The following is an 11,458-nucleotide window of genomic DNA, read 5'->3' as shown; positions in this document are numbered from 1 at the left end:
GGGGGAAATGATAACTTATTTAACAAAAAGGGAAAAAAAGAGAGACCTTCTCTGGGCAAATTACTTGACCTCTCAAGGTCTCAGTTTCCGGTCTGTAAAATGGGAATAAATGTGTCTACTTTACATAGCTGTTGTGAAACACAAATTCATAACTAAAAGGTGTGTTCCACATGGTGGGCTCTCAATACCTAATCATCTTTATTCCACCCCTTCTTTATATTTTAGGTTTACCATACAAATAACTTTCAGTTCCCTGACTGGGGTTAATACGGATTTTTTTCCTACTATGTGTACTGATAGAATATACTGAGGTAAGAACATCACAGATGTTTTTTCTAGATACACTTCTGGGTACCGACATTTATATCTTCTTATTGCTTGTGTTTCTGATGTTGAGGATATGCGTGCCAAAAATATGAAAAGAACAAAAACAGATAGTGGAGAGTTTTAAGGTCAAATATAATTTTAGTTAAACTTGAATTTGTTATAAGATACCTTCTCCACTCTAAAAGAATAAGTTCTTGAGTATCAGTTCAACAACCAACAGTTTATTGTCTTAAGTGCTTCTCAGACTTTAGTGTATCTAAGAATCTTTTGAGAATGGTATTTTAAATGCAAATTCTGAAAGCCTCCTAATAAAATCTGATTCAGTACATCTGGAGCAGGTCTCCAGGAATCTGTATTTTTGCAAGCCCATCGGTGGTCCTTGCAGGATGCTTTGAGAAACTTCTCTCTGACATTCCGGGTCCTCTGCTTAGGATTCTGGAGTTGCTCATGGTCCTCCAGTCCTGAGATGTGTACTCAGAGGACTACAGTCCTTCAGGAAATACTAATGGAGGTCTACACAGGGTGCTATGGGGAAACAGAAGGGAAAATGAAGAAATACTCCAGATTCTAACTAAACAAATCCTTAAGAAATTATTCTAGGACTTCCTTGGTGGCACAATGGTTAAGAATCCACCTGCCAATGCAGGAGACACAGGTTCAAGCCCTGGTCTGGGAAGATCCCACGTGCCGTGGAGCAACTAAGTGCATGCACCCCAACTACTAAAGCCTGAGCTCCGCAACAAGAGAAGCCACCTCAGTGAGAAGCCCGCGCACCACAATGAAGACCCAACGCAGCCAAAAATAAATAAATTAATTTTTTTTAAAAAAGAAAAATTATTCTACACAAATTACTTTTGATAACTTGCAGCTTTCTTTCTTATTTCTCTTAAAACAGACAAAAGGGGGCTTCCGGGAAGATGGCAAAAGAGAAAGACGCGGAGATCACCTTCCTCCCCACAAATACATCAGAAACACATCTACACGTGGAACAACTCCTACAGAACAGCTACTGAACGCTGGCAGAAGACCTCAGACATCCCCAAAGGCAAGAAACCCCCCACGTACCTGGGTAGGGCAAAAGAAAAAAGAATACACAGAGACAAAAGAATAGGGACGGGACCTGCACCAGTGGGAGGAAGCTGTGAAGGAGGAAAAGTTTCCACACACTAGTAAGCCCCTTCGTGGGCGGAGACTGCGAGAGGCGGAGGGGGGAGCTTCGGAGCCAAGGAGGAGAGCGCAGCAACAGGGGTGCGGAGGGCAAAGCGGAGAGATTCCCGCACAGAGGATCGGTGCCGACCAGCACTCACCAGCTCGAGAGGCTTGTCTGATCACCCGCCTGGGCGAGCGGGGCTGCGAGCTGAGGCTCGGGCTTCAGAGTGCCGGGAGAGGACTGGGGATGGTGGCGTGAACACAGCCTGCAGGGGGTTAGTGCGCCACGGCTAGCCGGGAGAGAGTTCGGGGAAAAGTCTGGACCTGCCAAAGAGGCAAGAGACTTTTTCTTCCCTCTTTGTTTCCTGGTGCGCGAGGAGAGGGGATTAAGAGCGCTGCTTAAAGGAGCTCCAGAGACGGACGCGAGCTGCAGCTAAAAGGCGCGGACCCCAGAGATCGGGGTATGAGACGCTAAGGCTGCTGCTGCCGCCACCAAGAAGCCTGTGTGCGAGCACAGGTCACTATCCACACCCCCCTTGTGGGGAGCCTGTGCAGCCCGCCACTGCCTGGGTCCCGGGATACAGGGACAACTCCCCCGGGAGAACGCACGGCGCGCCTCAGACTGGTGCAACGTCACGCCAGCCTCTACCGCCGCAGGCTCTCCCCACACTCCGTGCCCCTCCCTTCCCCCCGGCCTGAGTGAGCCAGAGCCCCCGAATCAGCTGCTCCTTTAACCCCGTCCTGTCTGAGGAAAGGACAGACACCCTCTGGCGACCTACACGCAGAGGCGGGGCCAAATCCAAAGCTGGGCCCCTGGGAGCTGTGAGAACAAAGAGAAAGGGAAATCTCTCCCAGCAGCCTCAGAAGCAGCAGATTAAATTTCCACAATCAACTTGATGTACCCTGCATCTGTGGAATACATGAATAGACAACGAATCATCCCAAATTAAGGACTTTGAGAGCAAGATTTATGATTTTTCCCCTTTAACTCTTTTTGTGAGTGTGTATGTGTATGCTTCTGTGTGAGATTTTGTCTGTATAGCTTTGCTTCCACCATTTGTCCTAGGGTTCTATCCGTCCGTTTTTGTTTTGTTTTGTTTTAATTTTTTTCTCCTAATAATTTTTTTTATTTTAATAACTTTATTTTATCTTACTTTATTTTATTTTACTTTATCTTCTTTCTTTTTTCCTTCCTTCCCTCTTTCCTTCCTTCCTCCCTCCCTCCCTCCCTCCTTTCTTTCTTTCTTTCTGCTTCTACTAATTCTTTCTTTCTACTTTTTCTCCCTTTTATTCTGAGCCGTGTGGATGAAAGGCTCTTGGTGCTCCAGCCAGGCGTCAGGGCTCTGCCTTTGACGTGGGAGACCCAACTTCAGGACACTGGACCACAAGAGACCTCCGAGCTCCACATAATACCAAACGCCGAAAATCTCCCAGAGATCTCCATCTCAATGCCAGCACCCAGCTTCACTCAATGAGCAGCAAGCTACAGTGCTGGACACCCTATGCCAAACAACTAGGAAAACAGGGACACAACCCCACCCATTAGCAGAGAGGCTACCTAAAATCATAATAAGTCCACAGACACCCCAAAACACACCAACAGGCGTGGACCTGCCCACCAGAAAGACAACATCCAGCCTCATCCACCAGAACACAGGCACTAGTCCCCTCCACCAGGAAGCGTACACAACCCAGTGAACCAACCTTATCCACTGGGGACAGACACCAAAAACAACAGGAACTACGAACCTGCAGCCTGCAAAAAGGAGACCCCAAACACAGTAAGATAAGCCAAATGAGAAGACAGAAAAACACACAGCAGATGAAGGAGCAAGGTAAAAATCCACCAGACCTAACAAATGAAGAGGAAATAGGCAGTCTACCTTAAAAAGAATTCAGAATAATGAGAGTAAAGATGATCCAAAATCTTGGAAAGAGAATAGACAAAATGCAAGAAACATTTAACAAGAACCTAGAAGAACTGAAGATGCAAAAAACAATGATGAACAACACAATAAATGAAATTAAAAATACTCTAGAAGGGATCAATAGCAGAATAACTGAGGCAGAAGAATGGTTAAGTGACCTGGAAGATAAAATAGTGGAAATAACTACTGCAGAGCAGAATAAAGAAAAAAGAATGAAAAGAACTGAGGGCAGTCTCAGAGACCTCTGGGACAACATTAAATGCACCAACATTCGAATTATAGGGGTTCCAGAAGAAGAAGAGAAAAAGAAAGGGACTGAGAAAATATTTGAAGAGATTATGGTTGAAAACTTCCCTAATATGGGAAACGAAATAGTTAATCAAGTCCAGGAAGCACAGAGAGTCCCATACAGGATAAATCCAAGGAGAAATATGCCAAGACACATATTAATCAAACTGTCAAAAATTAAATACAAAGAAAACATATTAAAAGCAGCAAGGGAAAAACAACAAATAACACACAAGGGAATCCCCATAAGGTTAACAGCTGATCTCTCAGCAGAAACTCTGCAAGCCAGAAGGGACTGGCAGGACATATTTAAAGTGATGAAGGAGAAAAACCTGCAACCAAGATTACTCTACCCAGCAAGGATCTCATTCAGATTTGATGGAGAAATTAAAACCTTTACAGACAAGCAAAAGCTGAGAGAGTTCAGCACCACCAAACCAGCTTTACAACAACTGCTAAAGGAACTTCTCTAGGCAAGAAACACAAAAGAAGGAAAAGACCTACAATAATGAACCCAAAACAATTAAGAAAATGGGAATAGGAACATACATATCGATAATTACCTTAAATGTAAATAGACTAAATGCTCCCACCAAAAGACACAGATTGGCTGAATGGATACAAAAACAAGACCCATATATATGCTGTCTACAAGAGACCCACCTCAGACCTAGAGACACATGCAGACTGAAAGTAAGGGGATGGAAAAAGATATTTCATGCAAATGGAAACCAAAAGAAAGCTGGAGTAGCAATTCTCATATCAGACAAAATAGACTTTAAAATAAAGACTATTAGAAGAGACAAAGAAGGACACTACATAATGATCAAGGGATTGAACCAAGAAGAAGATATAACAATTGTAAATATTTATGCACCCAACATAGGAGCACCTCAATACATAAGGCAAATACTAACAGCCATAAGGGGAAATGACAGTAACACAATCATGGTAGGGGACTTTAACACCCCACTTTCACCAATGGACAGATCATCCAAAATGAAAATAAATAAGGAAACACAGGCTTTAAATGATACATTAAACAAGTTGGACTTAATTGATATTTATAGAACATTTCATCGAAAAAAAACAGAATACACATTTTTCTCAAGTGCTCATGGAACATTCTCCAGGATAGATCATATCTTGGGTCACAAATCAAGCCTTGGTAAATTTAAGAAAATTGAAATTGTATCAAGTTTCTTTTCCGACCACAATGCTATGAGACTAGATATCAATTACAGGAAAAGATCTGTAAAAAATACAAACACATGGAGGATAAATAAAACACTACTTAATAACAAAGTGATCACTGAAGAAATCAAAGAGGAAATCAAAAACGACCTAGAAACAAATGACAATGGAGACACAACGACCAAAATCTACGGGATAGCAAAAGCAGTTCTAAGAGGGAAGTTTATAGCAATACAATCCTACCTTAAGAAACAGGAAACATCTCAAATAAACAACCTAACCTTGCACCTAAAGAAATTAGAGAAAGAAGAACAAAAAAACCCCCAAAGTTAGCAGAAGGAAAGAAATCATAAAAATCAAATCAGAAATAAATGAAAAAGAAATGAAGGAAACGATAGCAAAGATCAATAAAACTAAAAGCTGGTTCTTTGAGAAGATAAACAAAATTGATAAACCATTAGCCAGACTCATCAAGAAAAAAAGGGAGAAGACTCAAATCAATAGAATTAGAAATGAAAAAGGAGAAGTAACAACTGACACAGCAGAAATACAAAAGATCATGAGAGATTACTACAAGCAACTCAATGCCAATAAAATGGACAACCTGTAACAAATGGACAAATTCTTAGACATGCACAACCTGCCAAGGATGAATCAGGAAGAAATAGAAAATATGAACAGACCAACAACAAGCACTGAAAATGAAACTGTGATTAAAAATCTTCCAACAAACAAAAGCCCAGGATCAGATGGCTTCACAGGCTAATTCTAACAAACATTCAGAGAAGAGCTAACACCTATCCTTCTCAAACTCTTCCAAAATATAGCAGAGGGAGGAACACTCCCAAACTCATTCTACGAGGCCACCATCACCCTGATACCAAAACCAGACAAGGATGTCACAAAGAAAGAAAACTATAGGCCAATATCACTGATGAACATAGATGCAAAAATCCTCAACAAAATACTAGCAAACAGAATCCAACAGCACATTAAATGGATCATACACCATGATCAAGTGGGGTTTATTTCAGGAATGCAAGGATTCTTCAATGTATGCAAATCAATCAACGTGATACACCATATTAACAAATTGAAGGAGAAAAACCATATGATCATCTCAATAGATTCAGAGAAAGCTTTTGACAAAATTCAACACCCATTTATGATAAAAACCCTCCAGAAAGTAGGCACAGAGGGAACTTTTCTCAACATAATAAAGGCCATATATGACAAACCCACAGCCAACATCATTCTCAATGGTGAAAAACTGAAAGCATTTCCACCAAGATCAGGAACAAGACAAGGTTGCCCACTCTCACCACTCTTATTCAACATAGCTTTGGAAGTTTTAGCCACGGCAATCAGAGAAGAAAAGGAAATAAAAGGAATCCATCAGAAAAGAAGAAGTAAAGCTGTCAATGTCTGCAGATGACATGATACTATACATAGAGAATCCTAAAGATGCTACCAGAAAACTACTAGAGCTAATCAATGAATTTGATAAAGTAGCAGGATACAAAATTAATACACAGAAATCTCTGGCATTCCTATACACTAATGATGAAAAATCTGAAAGTGAAATCAAGAAAACACTCCCATTTACCATTGCAACAAAAAGAATAAAATATCTAGGAATAAACCTACCTAAGGAGACAAAAGACCTGTATGCAGAAAATTATAAGACACTGATGAAAGAAATTAAAGGTGATACAAATAGATGGAAAGATATACCATGTTCTTGAATTGGAAGAATCAACATTGTGAAAATGACTCTACGACCCAAAGCAATCTACAGATTCAATGCAATCCCTATCAAACTACCACTGGCATTTTTCACAGAACTAGAACAAAAAATTTCACAATTTGTATGGAAACACAAAAGACCTCGAATAGCCAAAGCAATCTTTAGAACGAAAAACGGAGCTGGAGGAATCAGGCTCCCTGACTTCAGACTATACTAAAAAGCTACAGTAATCGAGACAGTATGGCACTGGCACAAAAACAGAAAGATAGATCAATGGAACAGGATAGAAAGCCCAGAGATAAACCCACACACATATGGTCACCTTATCTTTGATAAAGGAGGCAGGAATATACAGTGGAGAAAAGACAGCCTCTTCAATTAGTGGCGCTGGGAAAACTAGACAGGTACAGGTAAAAGTATGAAATTAGAACACTCCCTAACACCATACACAAAAATAAGTGCAAAATGGATTAAAGACCTAAATGTTAAGCCAGAAACTATCAAACTCTTAGAGGAAAACATAGGCAGAAGGCTCTATGACATAAATCACAGCAAGATCCTTTTTGACCCACCTCCTAGAGAAATGGAAATAAAAACAAAAATAAACAAATGGGACCTAATGAAACTTCAAAGCTTTTGTGCAGCAAAGGAAACCATAAACAAGACCAAAAGACAACCCTCAGAATGGGGGAGAAAATATTTGCAAATGAAGGAACTGACAAAGGGTTAATCTCCAAAAATTTATAAGCAGCTCATCCAGCTCAATAACAAAAAAAAAAAAAAACAAACAACCCAATCCAAAAATGGGCAGAAGACCTAAATAGACATTTCTCCAAAGAAGATATACAGACTGCCAACAAACACATGAAAGAATGCTCAACATCATTAATCATTAGAGAAATGTAAGTCAAAACTACAATGAGATATCATCTCACACCAATCAGAATGGCCATCAGCAAAAAATCTGGAAACAATAAATGCTGGACAGGCTGTGGAGAAAAGGGAACCCTCTTGCACTGTTGGTGGGAATGTAAATTGATACAGCCACTGTGGAGAACAGTATCCAGCTTCCTTAAAAAACTACAAATAGAACTACCATATGACCCAGCAATCCCACTACTGAGCATATACCCTGAGAAAACTATAATTCAAAAAGAGTCATGTACCAAAATGTTCATTGCAGCTCTATTTACAATAGCCCGGATATGGAAACAACCTAAGTGTCCATCATTGGATGAATGGATAAAGAAGATGTGGCACATATATACAATGGAATATTACTCAGCCATTAAAAGAAATGAAATTGAGCTGTTTGTAATGAGGTGGATAGACCTAGAGTCTGTCATACAGAGTGAAGTAAGTCAGAAAGAGAAAGACAAATACTGTATGCTAACACATATATATGGAATTTAAGAAAAAAAATGTCATGAGGAACCTAGGGGTAACACAGGAATAAAGACACAGACCTACTTGAGAATGGACTTGAGGATATGGGGAAGGGGAAGGGGAAGCTGTGACAAAGCGAGAGAGAGGCATGGACATATATACACTACCAAACGTAAGGTAGATAGCTAGTGGGAAGCAGCCGCCTAGCACAGGGAGATCAGCTCGATGCTTTGTGACCGCCTGGAGGGGTGGGATACGGAGTGTGGGAGGGAGGGAAACGCAAGAGGGAAGAGATATGGGAACATATGTATATGTATAACTGATTCACTTTGTTATAAAGCAGAAACTAACACACCATTGTAAAGCAATTATACTCTAATAAAGATGTTAAAAAAATAAAAACTTACTATGAAAAAGAAAAGCCACAGACAAAACCAGAAGACACTTGTATGAATTTCCTGGGTTACCTCAATGAATAATTCTTAGTCAGGTGCTAATTTTTAAAAACACCTGCCAATCTCCCTTTCAACAAGTAGGAAGTAGCCTAGGATTTAGGACATTCAAGTACCTGCTATGTAGCAGAAGGTATTTTACCTTATTTCTGGAAGCATCTCACATTGCCAGCCTGTAGCCATCCCCAAACTGAACCGAGTGTGAGCAATCTAAAATATCCATAACTCCATTAAAAGGGCTAAACTTCCCCAATGCAGACAAAGATAATGTATTCATTATATTTTAATTGCCTATCCATTTCTTTGTACCCCTCACCAGAGTCTAAGTGCCTGTAGGGAAGACACTGTCTTGCCCTCTCCTATATCCCCAATTCCGAGAACAGCGCCTAGCACAAAAAAATAGTGATGACCGGATTAATGGGCAATACCTTTAATGGTTTAATAAAGAATCAATTCCAAGATCTTTAAGCACAACATCTAAGGCTCTGAATTCATCTTGCTAGCCTCATTCCTTATCATTCCCCTGCCTCTGACTTCAGCCTAAGGCGTCTCTAAATATCATACTCTGTATCAGCTATGTGGCTTTACTCTCCCTATTTCCTCTCCTTGAAAGGTTATTTCTTTACCTGCCTGATTCCTATATATCCTTCTAGAATCATTTCAGTCCTCCTGCTTCTTTTTTTTTTTAATTTAAGACCCCAGAAAATAAAAGGACTGTGGCCCTAGATTGCTAGATTATAATAAGTCTACTTCTGTTGGTCTTTAGTACCTATGATGGCTCTTTCTTTGGTAAAGGTTTCTCAATAGGCCACTTTCTTCTGAAAGCAGTATCATTTCTTTTTCCTGTCTTTAAATGAGAACTTCAGAAAATAACATTCAGGAAACTGGTAATTTAAAAAGTTAAAAATATAGTAAGAACCTGCTGTATATATAAAAAAATAATTAATAAATAAATAAAAAGTTAAAAATGAAAAGAGTAAGCAAATAAGACTTATTATGTTAGAAAGTCTAGGTAGATCTTACCTGGGTAGTTTTTGAGAGGGAAAATACTTTTAAGTCAAGATTTTGGTTTTGGTCTGAACCCTCAGCCTACTCTTTTTGTTACTTTTAGTTCTTATTTAGCTTTAGAATATATTCAGGTACTTTCACTACTGAATTTACATAGCAAAAAAATCCCACTGACAAGGTTAAAACTACAGCTAATTTTTTATTCAGAAGATACTGGCTGTCACTTTCCAAAATTTATGTCATGATATAATTCTGAAGACAAAGTCACTGTGATACTAAACATGAGTTTTGGTTCAAGATAATTTTCTGCCCATCTGTTCTTTGCAGTGAAACCTGAAGGGTCATTTTCTAACCCTGACAATCCCTCATCATCATCACGGAACAAGTCCCAGACAATAGCAACAACCACCTCATGTGGCCCCGATTTTCTGCAGTAGGCATTCAACGAGAGTCTCTGAGGCATACAAAACACTGTATCAAGGGCTGTGGTGACAAGATCAAAGAGACATAGATGCCCTTTTTAGAAAATAAAGAAAGCTGCAAGATCATAATAAGGCATGTGAATAAATATCTCCAACAAGAAGTAGCAAGTGATCAGTGGAATTATGAAGAACTGTAAGATTTCAGGAAAGGGAGAGACTAGCTACTTCCAGCAGGGAGAAGATTCAGAAAATATTGTGAAGGAGTTGGTCTTTGAAATATGCCTTGGAGGCTGGGGATTGGGTATAGACAAAAGATGCAAGAAAGGATATTCTAACAACTGAGGACTGTTACTGAGCTGAGGGTTAATACATCAGTTCTACTTCATTTTTTCATTCACTCATTTGACAAATATCAATCAAATGTCTTTTATGGGCTACACAATACTATGCCGTAAGTATAAAGTGGTGAAAAAGAAATATGCAGCCCCTGCCTTAATGGAGCTGAGAGTCTAAAATCCTCTATCTACCTCCTTTCCACATTTTCACTTTTCAAGTCTGGGGCAATGTACAGTCCTGGAACTAATTAGAGCGTAGATTAAAGAGTCCAGAGCAAGGCATATGGATAGTTGTTGATTGCACAGAAGTGATCACTATAAGCTTGAGACCAAGTTTTATACCTACATTTATAAAGATAAGAAACAAAAAAGAGTGCCTTTTCCATTTGTTTGCTCATAATCTAAGTATAACTAGCTAGAACTTTCATTACAACCTACTAGGTTCTGTGCTCATGACTTTTTAAAAATCGAGCCAAACAAATTAAATCATCCAAATAATAAAATAACAAATTTATTTTTTCTTCTAAGAGCTTTAAGAAACACAACAATTAGGAAGACTGAAGTTATCTTACAATAAGCCATTCATATTAAATATAAAACAATTAAATGTAAATCATCTAAATATACCAATTAAAAGACACGTTGACAGAGTGGGTTAAAAAATATGACCTAATTATATGCTGTCTATGAGAAACTCACTTCAAATATAACAACATAGGCAGGTTGAAAGTAAAAAGATAGATAAAAATAACTGTAAACATTCATCAAAAGAAAGTAGAAGTGGCTATATTAATATCACATAGGACTGTAAACTTCTGAGCAAATTATCAGACACTGAGACATTACACAAAGATAAAAGGGTCAATTCACCAAGAAGGTATAGCAATCCTAAACATACGCATACCAAATATAGTTCTGCAAAATATTTCATGTAAAAATTGATAGAATTGAAAGTAGAAATAGACAAACTCATTTTTAGTTGTAGACTTTAATCCACCCTCCACCAACAACAGATAAAGCAAGTAGCCAAAAAAGTTAGCAAATATATAGAATTCAAAAAGAAAAAATAGAATTCAACAACAGCATCAACTAACAGAGCCTAATTGATGTTTGTGGAACAATCCCAATAACAGCAGAAAATACAGTCTTTTCAAGCATCCATAGAACATACACCAAAATTGGCTATATTATGGCTGTAGAGTAAATCTCAATGAATTTAAAA

This window comes from Pseudorca crassidens, chromosome 1, assembly GCF_039906515.1.
Source record: "Pseudorca crassidens isolate mPseCra1 chromosome 1, mPseCra1.hap1, whole genome shotgun sequence".
Taxonomy (NCBI): domain Eukaryota; kingdom Metazoa; phylum Chordata; class Mammalia; order Artiodactyla; family Delphinidae; genus Pseudorca; species Pseudorca crassidens.
This window is presented reverse-complemented; position numbering follows the sequence as displayed.